Consider the following 14755-nt stretch of genomic DNA (forward strand, 5'->3'; position numbering starts at 1 on the left):
AAAGGTGGCCAAGTTGGGCTGCCACCCGAGTTTTGCCACGGAAAACTTGGGGAGTCTTTAAGGCGACACAAAACTCTTCGCTGCTTCCGCTGCAGCAGATCAACGAGGTTATTTCCTTTGGAAGAATCCCGGGGAGGGGGGGCACCAGAAAGACTAGTCCTACTTCCTTAGGTTTCGGACGTCGTTTTTCCCAAAGATTGAGGGCTCAGCTCTCTCTCTCTCTCTCTTTCTCTCTCCCTCCTTCCTGCCTCCAACTCGGAATACCGAGGCTCAAGGAGCAAAACCGACTCCAAAACCGGCGGGGGCGAAATGACAAGGTTTTAGGTTCGCCACTACGCGCAATGTTCGGAGTTCACGGGGCCTCTTGGTTAGATTAGTGAATGCTTGGTTTGGGGGAATCGGGTGAAAGTTTCTTTCCCGAGGTGTCTGAAGAGGCGGACCGGGATGCCAAGAAGCCTGAGGGGGAATCGGAGGAGATTTCTGCTGGGTTTGGGAGGAGATTCAGAAGGAAAATGGAATCAGGAAAGGCCACAAACTCGGGAAAGGGGTGATCCTGTGCCTTAACTTCCCCGTCAAAAACCCAGGAGAAATGGAATCTCCCTTGAGCCAGAGAGAGAGAGAGAGAGAGAGAGAGAGAGAGAGAGAGAGAGAGAGAGAGAGAGAGAGAGAGAGAGAGATTATAAATCTGGATTTCACTGCAGGGCTGGGGTGGGGTGAACGACTTGAGGTCTTGCTCGGACAGACGGGTCCAAATCCTGTCTCGGGAGCGCCACCTAATGCATCCAGCCCTGGCACAGGGTCTCCCCCCCCGCCGCCACCGCCTTCTTCTCCCGGTTGTGGGCATCAGGAAAGCGGTCCTGGCCCCTCGGGTGGGTGGGAATCCTGGTACCCAGCCTTTTACCCGCCCTGAAGCTCAATCTGCTGTAAGGCTCGGGAGCAAACAGTAGGTGAGGAGAGTTTTTTAAAAAAGAAAGAAAGAAAACAACACAACCGGAGAATGTTGCTTTCGTTGGACTACATGGTCCAGAATCCCCAGCCTCTGGGGATTCCAAGCTCAGGAAAAAAAAATCTGAAAATATGGCTTGTGGGAGGGGAGGAAAAACGATGTGGGTTTCTTGGCGGAAAAGCTGTTGTTGCCCACACACACCCCCGCAGGTGGGCTCCGGATCCTTCCTGCGGCTTCGCGTCCTCTACAGGTCCTGATGCCTCCGCACCGGGCAAGGATGGTCTGGGGGCTCTTCCTTTGTATCCAAATCAATTTATTTAACCGCCCTCGTTTGGGGAATTTTGCGCAAAGAAAGAAAGAAAGAAAGAAAGCGTGTTCCCCCCCCCTTTCTGTTTAATTTCTTATTTTTAATTTCACACCCACCGTGATGAGCATGAAATTGGAGGTTTTTAAAACATGCGTGTTCTTACCGCTTCTTTCATTCACGTTTGTGCTTTTTCTGTTTAATGGCTGGCGCCTGGGAAGAACACACGGAGCGCTGCAGAAGGGCCGGCTCGAGATCCCGGGAACTGTCGTCCAAAAGGCGAGGTCCCGGATCCCCGGCTCTCGGAGTAGCCCTCGGCGTTTGGCGCAGCGCGGGGTTGGTTAAAAAGAAAAAGAAAAGAGGGAGCGCAACGTCCCCTTTCGCGCAGCGCTTGGCGCGAGCCTGAGATGTTGGGTAGTTTCGAAAAACGGTGCTTTTCCTATCTGGACCGGGGTCTCTCCCCCCCCCCCCCAATTCCTCTTTGGTGCCGAGGAGAAGTTTTTGGGATGCTCCCTGGCCTCTCCTCTTCCTGGGCGAGAAGAGCAGGCCGCCCCCACTCAAGCCCGCCCCGGAGCGATCGTCCGGCGCATGGGTACCGGGAGAAAGGGGGACCCTCTCCGCCTGAAGGAAGGGGCTTGGTTCCCGGGAGGGTTCCTGCCTCCCCATATGAACCTTCCTGGCCCTTCAGATCCCCGGCGGAGTCCCTCCTCTCGGTCCCCGACAGGGCGGACGGCTGATGGGACCCGCGGCGGAGGGCCTTCTCGGTGGCTGCTCCGAGGCGGTGGTGGGAAGGCTCTCCTTCCAAACACCGGACGGGGGGCCCGTTTGTGCTTCCCCTGTGGGGCAAAAGACCACCCCTTTAAGGCAATAAGCGGGAATTTTAAGAACGCTGTGTTTACTGACTGTAGAGGATATTAAAACATGTAGGGATGTGCTTTTAATGGTGGCTTTTAATACTGCATTGTTAAATATCAGGGAGAGTTTTTTTATGCTTTCTCTTATGCTTTTTAAACTTGCAAATCAGTGTGTAGTTCGAATTGATTGTGAGCCGCCTGGAGTCCTCCGTGGGGGAAAGGGCGAAATAGAAATAGCAGGAATGAATCAGCAGCCCTGCTTTTTTCCTCCCACTTGTTCACGGCCGCCTTCCCTTCTGCGCGCTTTAGCCTCACACCAAGCCTGTGAGGTCAGGTCGGACTGCCGGGTCTGTTTAAGCAGGATCTGCCCCCCCTTGGACCAGGAGCCACACCGAGGGAATCGAACCCCCAGTCTCTGCCGCCAAAGACCTTCACCACTGTGCTGTCCAGCCAGCTATAATAATAATTATAATACTGCAATTGTGTGCCATCAAGTCAGTCCTGATTCATGGCGACCCTTTTCAGGGTTTCCCAGGGTAGCGAAAGCTCAGAAGTGGTTTCCTCCTTCTCTGTGTGTGTGTGTGTGTGTGCGCGCGCGCGCGCGCGCCCTGGGACCGTGTGCAGCTTTTGCCCAAAGCCACCCAGGCCGGCTCTTCTCGGAGGAAAGGCACAGTGTGGGGGATTCGAACTCGCCACCTCTGGCTCCGCAGCCAGGGACCTCCAGCACTGCGCTCTCCAGCCAGCACCTATTCTGTAGAAACAAAAGCGGGGAGGCCGTGTGGCCATGATGAAATACAAATGCCAGAAGAGGCGACACCTTTATGGGCCACTCATAATTTTTTTTTAAAAAATAATCCAATAGACGTGCTTTCGTGGGTAAATCCCACGGCTTCGAAACAAGCGCCGAAAGTCCAAACGTGGCTGGCAAGACGGGGTTTGCCAGGAGGTGACCCTCAGATGCCAAGTTTTGGCAAGGGGAACTTTTCCTTTGGCCCAGCCGTCCGACAAAGGCCTGCGCCCGGCTAACCCGTGTCCATCGACTCCGACAGAAGACCTGCACGGGAGCGAGAAGGTGGGCCCCCGGGAGGCTCTCCCTTTGCAGTGGGGAAAAGGAGCGGCCCGAGCCGGGAGGAGGAGTAAGGAGGGCCGGAGAGCCGTCGAGGAGGGAAGAGTCGCGCGGGGTCCCCGAGGGTCATCCAGACCGACCCCGACGCTGTGCCCAGGAACCTTCGCAGGAAAGGGGATCTGGCCCCGCCCAGGTCCGGTGACCAGTGGTCCTGGTCTCTCGCTCTGCCCCCAGTCACCGCCCCCCCCTCAGCCGGACCCAGAGGCTGGTTGGCTTTGATACACCCCCCCCCCGCCCGCCCGCCCGCCTTTAAACGTTGGCCGGATTCCTGAGCCGCCGCGCGCGCCTCTTCCTGCCGGAGGGAAGGAGCGCGAGGAGACCCGACGGGGCCGGAAAAGAGCGGCCAGCCCTCGCGGGGCCCCTCGCCCGGCTCCATCCTTCCCGGAATGGGTGCCCGGGGGGGGGGCTGGATGGCGGCCACCCGGGGCCTCGAGCCAAGGGGTCGCTCCGAAGAGAGGAGAAGAGAGGAGACGCCTCGGTTCCGGGTCTGGTGCGGCGCCTGGGGGTGGGGGTGGGGGGGATCGCCGCCCCCCCCCCCACAGACGACCTGCTTCCTGGCAGGAGGATCGGGCTGGGTAAGAGCCGGCCTGGGAACGTTACTCTGTCGGCTGAGAATGAATGCTTCTGAGCTCTGGATAAGATGAGGTGGTGTTTCTCCAGGTAATGCATGCCCAGGTCCTAGGGAATTCCTTGCCGCATTACCTGTTAACGGAGGGTTGATTATACATCATGGGGATCTGGGCCCTGGACCCAATGAAGCCTGAACACCTTCTAGGAGCAGGAATGAGGAAAACTCAGGCTTGTCCTGCTTTGGGCACCTCACCAGAAGACCAGATTCTCTGGAAAAGACAATAACGCTGAGAAAGGTGGAGAGCAGCAGGAGAAGAGGAAGACGCAAATATAAGATGGATCAACTCCCTAAAGGAAGCCACAGGCTTGAGTCTGCAAGAGCTGAGCCAAGCTGTTAATGATGAGACATTTTGGAGATCTTTCATCCTTTGTTGTTGTTGTTGTTGTTGTTGTTGTTTAGTCGCGTCCAACTCTTCGTGACCCCATGGACCAGAGCACGCCAGGCCTTCCTATCTTCCACGGAGTTGGGTCAAACTTTTGTCCTTAGGGTCACCACTAACTGAAGGCAACTCAGCCACCCAAAACAACCCTTCAAGGTACTATGTGGGGCTGGCTCAACTAACAGAGGTTCATCCGATGGGAACTACATGTGTAGAGGCCATCTGCCTTCGGATATGAGATGTGATGGAGCTGTGCTTAGAAAAGTTACCTTTTTTGCCTTACAATTCCCAGAACCACCTGCCCACGACCACCACCACCAGCATGCCCACTGCTTAGAATCAGTGGCACAGACGTGAGGATGATGGCCAGGACTTGGAAAGATGGTTGGTCTCCTAGACAAACCCTTCTGATCTGACCAGGTTGAGAGGGGAATTCTGAGAGTTGTAATGAAAGGAATAATATTATAAAGTTAAGCATTTGGGGGGTGGGTGTTTGGAGGAATAATAAAACAGGGCCATGATTACCCTGATGTCTTATTTGTAAGATTTTGTTTGCGCCACTGTTAAAAAAGGCAGGAGGCCAACCGATGGATGTTCTGAGCATGATTCTGATTCAAGAGGCCCCAGCTGGTTTACACTGTCCGTTTCGTTAGGAGCCCCCCGGGAGCTGCAGAAAGGACAGACCCTCCATTCTCCTGTGGACCCCAAAGCCCTAAGCGGCAGGCCGAAGGGCCGAGGAGGAGGATGGACCTCCAGCCCATCTCCAAGCAACCTGTAGGCCCGACCTCAGCTCTCTGCCAGTGAGGCTTTTACCTCCCAAGTACGTGGCTCAGCGTCTCGATGGCCCCAGCCAGGCCCCTTTGCTCCTTTGTCTTAATTACTCTTTTTAGGGCCTGATGTTCAATTGACCAGGAAAGGCAAAGCCATATTGTCTCAGGCCGGTGGAGGCAGCATCCGATTCCCATCGCTCATCTCCTCCCCGCTCCCCCTGGATCTATCAATCCATCCGTCTTCGGCCACCACAGCCTCCATTCATGGCATCTCCAGGAAATCTATCTTGGTTTCTCTCCGCAAAGGCAGCTGCATGTCAGCCGCTGCTGCGGCGGCTTCTTCGCCGCCTCTTCTTCCCACTGGCCTTTCCATGCCCTCCATTGTCTTGCTTAGCCTGCATTGATCTTGCAACCCGAGGCCAAGTCTGGAAGGCTCCAGGAGAAAGGCTCAGCGTTGGGGCGAGGAACCTTGGGCTCCGGGGGAGCTGGATTGGGGCCTCCCGGGCTTTCCTAGAGGGCACGAAGCATCGTTGGGTGGCTTCCCGGCATTTGCCCAAGCTTTTACCTGGCCATCTTGGAGGACGATGATTTTGGCACCTTTTCTGGTTCTATTTTGGCCCCTTTGGTCTCCTGCCTCTTCTCTGAAATGGTATTTGGTTGGCAACAGGGTGTCCTATGGTATCACCTTTCATATTGAAAAACAGACAGCATGGGGGGGTGGGGTCCCATCAGCCCCCCCATCATTATCTATGCTGGTTAGGGCTGGTGGTTGGAAGAACCTTTAGGATGCATGGACCTCTTTGGCACCTGCTTGGCTCAAATGTCCATTCAGGGCAGGTGGAGGCAGAGCAGCTGGAGGCCGGCCCCTGCTTTTTCATCAGCTGTTTTTTCACCTTCTTGTCCTGTCTTCTCATGTCAGCCTTCTTCTTTCTCTTTCTCTTTTTCTCCTCCTCCTCTTTTTCAAGGGGTTCACATCTCTCTTTGTCTCTCCCCCCCCCACCGTCAGGTGGGCTATAGGGCCTCCCCGGATCATGTGCTCCATCCTGACACGCGGTCAGCTGTTGAAGTTAGGAAACGTAAGCTTTCTTGTCAATGTATTTTCTGAACAAATCTTGGTAAGTTCTTTTAACTTTAAGCTCAACCTTTGTCTGGTTTTTTGCTGCTGTTGTTTATTGCTCCAGAGAACAGAGAAACAAAACGGGCTGAAGTGCCTCCAGGCTCCCCGCTGCAGCTTTATTCAAAGTCCAAACTGAGGGATCCCCCGAAAGCGCCCTCCTAGAAACAATTAACCATCTGAATGCAAAAACAGAGTGTGGCATCTCCCCACCTCATCCCACGGCCATCCTTGGGTATAGAGGACTCGCTCCCAGGAGCCTGTGGGTCGTGCCTGTTGCTGAGTTCCATGACAGCCCTTCCTCCCTGCTCACCATGAGGGATCTGCCAGAAGAGGAGTCAGTCCTCTGGCTGCTCCCTCACCCCCGACAAGTTTCCCAGGCCCTCTCCATGTGCAGCCCCCCTGCAAGGATGTAGAGGACCAGATCCAGACCCAGGAGACTTTCTCTGATCGGATTCACCTGAGCTTCCCATGTTGTTTTACCCAGAAAGCACTCCCCTCAACATTGCAATGTGTGGGCAAAGAAAGGGAGGGAGGGAGGGAGGGAGGAAGCAAGGAAGATGATGGAAGGAAGGGACACTTCAACCGGGCACCTCGTAAAATCACAGCCTGCTTCCACCAGCCATGTTCCCCCAAATACCTGAGGAAGGGTCTAAAAGACCGAATCTCCCTCTAGGAGCCTGCCTGGGTGTTAAGATCACCAGGAAAGGCCTCTCTCTCAGTCCCGTCACCCTCACAGGGATGCTTGGTGGGGGCACAGGAGAGGGCCTTCTCTGTGGCTGCTCCCAGACTCTGGAACTCCCTGCCACTGGAGGCCAGGCTGGCCCCTTCTCTGATCTCCTTCCGCAAGCAGGAAAAGGAGACCTTTCTCTTCAGGCAAGTCTTTCCCTCAGTGATTGGTGGTCTGAGAGGGTTTTTGAAATGGACTGTTGTGCTCTGTTGTTGTAAATGTGTTTCAGCACTGATTTTACTTACTACTGTTTTCAGTATAATACTTGCTTTATTCTTTCTTAAACTTTTAAATACTGTCTTTTAATTGTTGTAAGCCACCCTGGTTCCTTTTAATGAGAAAGGCGGGGTAAAAATATGTTAAATCAAGAAACCTACAGATGGACAGATGGATGGATGGACCAAGCAAGCAAGCAAGCAAGCAAGCAAGCAAGCAAGCAAGCAGGCAAGCAGGCAAGCAGGCAAGCAGGCAAGCAGGCAAGCATGGAGGTTAAACGGTTTAGTGTCTAGGCGGGGCTGAAGGTCTCTGCCTACATGTGTTTGCCATAGAAGGCCTGGTTGGTTGGTTGGTTGGTTGGTTGTTTGGTTAGTTGGTTGTTTGGTTGTTTGGTTGTTTGGTTGGTTGTTTGGTTGGTTGGTTGTTTGGTTGGTTGTTTGGTTGGTTGGTTGTTTGGTTGTTTGGTTGGTTGTTTGGTTGGTTGGTTGGTTGGTTGGTTGGTTGGTTGGTTGGTTGGTTGGTTGGTTGGTTGGTTGGTTGGTTGGTTGGTTGGTTGGTTGGTTGGTTGGTTGGCCGGCTGGCCGGCCGGCCGGCCGGCCGGCCAGCTGGCCGGCCAGCCGGCCAGCCGGCCAGCCAGCCAGCCAACCAACCAAACAACCAACCAACCAAACAACCAACCAAACAACCAAACAACCAAACAACCAAACAACCAGGCCTTCTATGGCAAACACATGTAGGCAGAGACCTTCAGCCCCGCCTAGACACTCAACCGTTCAACCTCCATGGCCCATAGGAACAACTCCGAGAGTGTCCCCTTTTGCGGTCACTTCCTGGGGAGAGGGTTCCCTCTGGGTGTCAGCTCTTGGGAAGGAGGCAGAATCCCCCCCCAAGCCCCTCCTGGCCACAGCATGGCTGGTCTATCACTCCAAAGGCACAGCCGAGGGGGCTGGGGGCAGCCAAGACCGTCCTTTGCATAACAAACACCAAAGGGCTTTGTGGCACCTTAAAGCTTCATGCAGCAGAAGCATCTCTGGACGGCAGCCCATTTTTTCAGAGGCCTCCAAATGACAAACTTTTAAATGATGTTTATTCAGTAGCTTTAATTTGCAACAGGCTTCCTTGTTCAATGTTGTAATTTATTATAATGTTGTTTCTGATTTGCAAGTTGCCCTGGGCCCTTTTGTTGGGAGAGAGAAAGATGGAGTACAATCAATGAATCTTCTTAGTCTTTTAAGGTGCCACAGGGCTGTGTTGTTTTTGTTATTTTTTAAAGTTTCCCTGTTACATTTTCTGTGATTTTGCTCTCTTCCAGCTTCGAATTCTTCGAACCCATCATTATTGTCATCTTTTCAATGTATGTTTCCACTCCCTTCTTTTCTCCTGCTCTTTGAGCTGCCTGGTGAGTGAGTGAATTAGTTAGTTAGTTAGTTAGTTAGTTAGTTAGTTAGTTAGTTAGTTAGTTAGTTAGTTAGTTAGTTAGTTAGTTAGTTAGTTTCCTCCCCATCTAGTGGCAAGACCCTACTCTGGGTGGTTAGCAACAAAGGAAAAGAGAACACAAAACAGTTCCTGCCAAAATGGAAAGGCAGCGGGGTGAGCGACGCACGCACACCGGGACCCCAAGATATGAATGACGAAATGCCAAAGAAGTCAGAAGGTGCCTTCTGCAGCCAAGCAGAAGGGAGACGTTTAGGAATTTCCAAAGCAACCCCCACCCCACCCTGCAAACCTCTGCTTGTCAAAATAGGACATCTGTTTGTTTCTTTGACTTTTATACCGTCCGTCTGGCTGCTGCGGCCACTCTGGGCGGTTTACAACATTATAACATAATAAACAGCCATTTAGAAGCAGCAAGCATAACAGCTATTTAAACAATAAAATCAAAACGAAGCACGTGGACATTTCTGCCGCAAGCCGAGGAGACTTAAAGGCTCCCACGCTGGTCCACCTCAAGTCCCCATCTCTTGCTTTTCAGCTGGGTGGACTGACCCCTCTCCTGATCAGCACAGGGTAATGTCCATGATGACTGGATGATGGATGTTGTAGTCCAACACATTGAGAAGGTGTCATGTTGGTGGAGGCCACTGTGGCAATTAAAACCCCCGAGAGCCCACACTCCACAGAGTAGCCTTTGAGAGTCACCTGATCTTTGCCTCTCCTCTCTATTTATATTGGCCACCACCCGCTATGAATGGAGAAAGCATTCCCCCCCCCACTGAAGTCCAATAGGGTGCTAATGAATGTTTAAGCCCAAGCGCCCCCCTTCTGTTTTTCAGGGCTGGAAGTGGGAGAGAGAGAGAAGCCAGAGGATTAAGGACATTTTCAAGACAAACACTTTCACTAAAGAGGATTTGAAAGTCTAATTGTCACTGAAGCTTTTTGTTACTGGCTTCAATGGGGCAGCTCCTCTATAGGAAGCATCTAATGGAATTTGTGAAGGAGGGAGGGAGGGAGGTCAACTCATAAAATAAAATGAAAGATAAATAAAAATCTAGCAGAGCCCCTTGCGCCCTGACCATCTGCCTGCCAGTCCACAAACAAGGGGAAACAAATTGCTACTGTTTTTCTATGATCAGATATATATATTTTTTGCTCAAATTAAGCCTGAACTGTCTCCGGAGGCAAAAAACGTTGCAACTGACATGGTCCTGTTTTGGCCATGACAAAAAGCATGCGAAAAGGGAAAGGCCGCAGGAAAAGAGGGAGACTCAACACGAGATGGATGGACTCTCTTAAGGAAGCCACAAGCTGGAGTTTGCAAGAGCTGAGCCGGGCGGCTGATGGCAGGATCGCTCATTCCAAGGGTCACCATGAGTCAGAGTTGTCTTGGTGGCACATCCCTCTGTCTTGTACACGTCCCTCTCCAAGACACAGGAGCCTTGCCAGAAAAGAAGCTGGCAGCAGCCTCAAAGGAGGGAAGGCAAGGTGGCGATTAATATTTGGGTCTACTGGGGATGTAAGTGGGGCTTTGACCCGATGGGCCCAATGGCTTCCTTGGAACAAAAGAGCCGAGCAATCAAAAAATGCAGGAGAAGGCCAGGAGTCCAACTAGGGGTTGGGTGAGAATCAGGATTAATCCTCCCCTGATAACAAAATCCATAAAGCCTACCCTAGGATTCTCCCAATGGTGGTCAGATCACAGCTGCCTAGCCATTTCGAGGGATGGCAGAAAGGGGCCCATCGCAAGATCTCTCTCTCTCTCTGTCTGTGTGCCTGCCAGGGAATTATGTGATTTGTCCTCTCCATTTAACTTTTCCAGGCCTGGTGGTCTTCGTTGCACTTAAATGAGGACTCTCCTATGGAGCTAAGGCCTGGATGTCTCTGTGACAGCCGGCCGCCTGGTCATCGCCCTCTCTCAAGGACCCAAGTGCCGCTCGCTGGTGCCACCCAGCCAGCAGAGGTGCTGACACCGACTCCCCCCCCCAGCACCTCTCCTTCCAGCACTTCCCACTGAATCTGATTCACACATCTTGATGGATGCATTGCCTCTGGTTTGTTGCAGGGATGGGCTTCCCAAGCACAGGGAGGGAGGGCAGCTTCTGGGTAACACAGAGTTCTGCTGCAGCCCATCAGGGGGGAAAGCAAACAAAAAACCAAACCTCCCTCCCTCCCTCCCTCCCTCCCTCCCTCTCTCTCTGCAGGAGAGCCACAAAGGAAGAAAGAGGGAAATTTAACTCGCCAAGTTGGGGGCACTGGTCTCAAATCCCCCCACCCGCTCTTTCCACCCCTTTTCTCTGTGTAAGAGGCCGTGCTCTGCTAGGCATCCTGCTGATTTTTTAAATACCACCTTGCAAGAACTGGGAAGAAATTTGCCGGGGCGCTGGGAGACGTGCTTCCTCCAACATGCTGGAATTGGGGAGGACCGGCTCTGCCCCACATCCCTTTCTCCTGCTCAGGGTCTCCCTAAACACAGAAAGGAGCCTAAGGAGCTACACTGGTTTGGGGCATTTTTCTTTTCTTTTTTCATTTTCTTTCTTTTTTGGAGACACCATCCCGGAAGACGACAGTTGAAGAAGCCAGCATGCTGTAGGCGTCAAGAGACACAAGGCGATGGAGTCGAAAGCCCCCCTCCTTCGATCCAGTCCCAGCCTTTTGGCCACAAACATTCTCGCTGGCCTTGGGCATCCCTGGGGAGCAGGGCCATCCATGCGGACGGTCAGCGAGGCCTGACCAGGCAGGTGGATGACCTTCGGCCTCCCAAAGCCTGGTTCGGCCACTGAAACCCCCCCTCCGCCCTGTCCCCTCTCAGCCTCCCCATTGCCCATCATGATGGGTGATGGTCATCCTGTCGTGGAGTGGGGACGGGGAACCTCAAGTCACACGTGGCCCTCCCAGAGACCCCCTTCCCCGAGACGTGGCTTGCAAGGTTCCCCCTGTTTTTTTTTTGTTTTTTGTTGGATTTCCCCCTCCAGAGGGCTGAAGCGGTCACCCTTGAGCTAAAAGCAGGAGCCATTTCAGACCCCAGACCCCACCAGAGTGGGTTTTATTTCTGCCTATTTATTTAGCTCGCTTTTACCCCTCCTTCCCTTCAGGACCCCCTGATCTTGGCAACAGCCCCGGGAGGTGGTGGAGCCTCAAGGAGAGGGACGGGCCGAAAGGCTACCCTGTTCGTTTTCACGCTCCAGACGACATTTCAATCCAGGGGTCTCGCCACGACCCCAACCCTCTCCGGCAACGTTTCAGAAGTCGAATTTGGCCCTTGGGTAGGAAGAGGTTCTCCACTCCTTGGTCTGTCATAAATGGGCTGTTGTGAGGATGACTGCGATACGTGAAGAAGCACCTCCAGGATCTGAAATAAGGTTTCCGGCCAAGTGGGCAACAGAGTGGACACTGGCTTTAGTCTGGCAAACTAACGAGGGAGCCTCCTTAGGTCGAAGCAGTTGAACTCAGGCTTCCAGAAGCTAGAAGTAGCCAAGGAGGGGTGGGGGTGTGGGCCATTCTTGGTTCCTTGGTGGGGCTTTTATTGGAAGACCCGTTTTGAAATCCCAAAGCCAGCTTAGTTACTGGAAGAAATAGCTCGGCATAAGAAATTGCTTGGATGCCCAGTGTGGTGTGGTGGGTAGGTAAAGGTACCCCTTGACATTGAGTCCAGTCGTATCCAATTCTAAGGGACGGTGCTCATTCCCGTTTCCAAGCCACAGAGCCAGTGTTTGTCCATAGACCAGTTTCCGTGGCCACGTGGCCAGCGCAACTAGACATGGAACACCGTGGCCTTCCCACCGTGGTGGTCCCTATTTATCGACTCACATTTTTGCATTTTTCATGCTTTCGAACGGCTAGGTTGGCAGGAGCTGTGACAAGTGAGGGAGGCTCCCTCCGTCGCGTGGATTTGATCTCATGACGGCTGGTCTTCTGACCTTGCAGCACAGAGGCTTCTGCAGTTTAACCTGCTGTGCCACCACATCCCTGTGGTGGATAGAGACATGGACTAAGACTTGGGAGGCCTGGGTTCGAATCACTGCTCAGCCACGGAAGCTCAATGGGACATGGGCGGAACAGGTAAACCCACTCCTTAAATCTCTCACTTGCCCTGAAAGACCTCTTAGGGTCGCTAGACGTCTGTTCCGACCGGCTGGCACGGAACAACAGGGAAGACATGGCAGCTTCTCCCAGGTGGCTGGTGCCTTCAGCAGAGGGTGCTTCTTGGGGAAAATGGGCCCACAAGTTCTTAAGGAGACTAGACTGGTCGATTTTGGGCTGATTAATCTAGGTTCTTGGGGAGCAAGACATGCATTCCTTCCACTGCAGTGGGTCACCTGCAGGCAAACCCCCAGGCAAGTGGGGTGGCCGAGACCCTTTGCTGCCAGGAAGGAAGGAAGGAAGGAAGGAAGGAAGGAAGGAAGGAGCTGATGGTGGAAGGAAGGAAGGAGCTGATGATGGAAGGAAGGAAGGGACCCCTTTGGCTTGGCAAGGGGACCTGCAGCAAAATCCAGCCGCTCCCCCCCCCCAAATCTTCACCCACAGCTGCCGGGGCTGCTGGCCTGAGAGCCGAGGAGGTGGACAGGTTGCTAAACGAGCTAATTAGATCACAGAGCCGGTGAAAGAGAGCCCCAACTGTCAGCCTGCGGGACTTGTGAAAAAGTTAATTCGATTAAGTTTTCCCTCTAAACTAATTAGGCAGCAGGCGGCCACGCGAGAGGAGAGGCCAGCCCGCGGTTCCGCTGGCTGGCTCGCTTTCCCAAACCCAGGGGCAGAATTGGGCACATGCAGTGTGTGTGTGTGGGGGATGAGGGGTGGGAAGGAGGAGGGGGTTGACAAGACAAAACGATGGGGGGGGGAAGAGATGTGGGGTTTTGAGCTGTACGTCAGCATGCATTCCTGCCCCAGATGCAGAAGGTCACAGGTCGGAGAGAGAGTTTAGACCCATAGGAAAAAGCATCTCCAGCAGGTGATGGGGAAGGACGGACCCCATCTCTCTCCCTCGTCCAGAGAGACCCCGGGTGGGCCAAGCAAGGCCCCTCCAGAGTAGAAAGGCAGGGCCCTCGGGTGGAAGGAAAGAAGAGAGAAAGCGAGGTTACTCAAGGGAGAAAGTCCGTGCTGTCTTTGGGCCCCAGTGCGAGGCCCATGAAGAGACCTCGGTGCCAAACTGAAGGGTCTGGGTTGGGTCGACGACAAGGACATTGAAGAGGAAGATGAACCTTTGAGGGACGTCAGAAGAGCCCTCATGTCGGAGCAGACCTGAGGTCTCTTCCAGCGGCCGTCCACCGCCCTGCGGCTCGAATCGAACCCCAAGGCAGCCGGGGCGGAAGCCCCCTTCATCACAGGAACGGGCCACACCCATCCTTCCTCTCAGCCATCCCCACACGAATACAAGCACCTCCTCCCACCGGCTGCTCAAGCGGGCCAACTACTCCCATCCAGAGGGAAGTGACCCCTGGTCCGGGTAGACCGAGTAGGAAATCGACGAAGCTGAAGATTCAGGGCCCCGATTCGCGGAGGGGACCCAGAAGCAATTAAAGAAAAATTTTGTGGTGATCTGCTGAGGTTCAATCCCACTGAAGGAAATAACCGGCTTACCCAGACCTCGTTGCCCCCCATAACAGCTCAAACTTCAGGACCCCAAAAATGTAGGTCAGCCACTGCCCCGATGCTCAATGGGATACAGGGCCACAAAGGGCTACTTCTGGGAGAGCCTTGCGACCCATGTGCCGCTGGCCCAAGGCTACACAGACCAGATCTTCTCCCAGGAGGCCCCGTGGAGAATCGAACTCCCAACCTCAGAGAACTAACTCACTGAGCTATCTTGCCAGCACCCTTAAGAGTATTTCATCTGCAGTGACTTTGCTGGGAAGGGGAGGGAAAGCCAGTTGAAGCCCACAGGCATGAGAGTGCAGGTATGTTGAATGCACTCTCTCTCAATCTTCTTGAATTCTTCCTGAGCCCCAACCCAGAATTTTGAAAGTTCCTTTTTAGGGCTGTGAACTCCCAGAATCTGCCAGCCTGGCCAGGGATTCTGGAAGCGGTGGCCTTAAAAAAGCCCCATTACAAACTCTACCTTTGCCCGTGACTTAAGGTGATCTGCATCTACCTTTTATTTTACACCCCCACCCCAGGCTAACCATCCAATTTTATTTGCCATGTCAAATTCAAATTCAAATACCAGATTTTTTCGTGTATAAGACTATACTTTTGTCTAAAATTGTTAGACTAAAAATTGAGAGTCATCTTATACACGGAAGTAAGCTGAG

General features: G+C 53.3%; 1 long non-coding RNA gene across 1 annotated transcript in view; it reads left to right on the plus strand.

Moving 5' to 3' along the window:
* The window catches only part of LOC144588214 (uncharacterized), a 13355-nt gene extending 721 nt beyond the window's left edge, over positions 1–12634 (plus strand). Inside the window, exon 2 of the long non-coding RNA XR_013543639.1 lies at positions 10709–12634. This is a non-coding gene — a long non-coding RNA (uncharacterized LOC144588214). The remainder of the gene's footprint in view (positions 1–10708) is intronic.
* Positions 12635–14755: the final 2121 nt, after the last annotated feature.

Source organism: Pogona vitticeps, chromosome 3 (assembly GCF_051106095.1).
Source record: "Pogona vitticeps strain Pit_001003342236 chromosome 3, PviZW2.1, whole genome shotgun sequence".
NCBI classification, from domain to species: domain Eukaryota; kingdom Metazoa; phylum Chordata; class Lepidosauria; order Squamata; family Agamidae; genus Pogona; species Pogona vitticeps.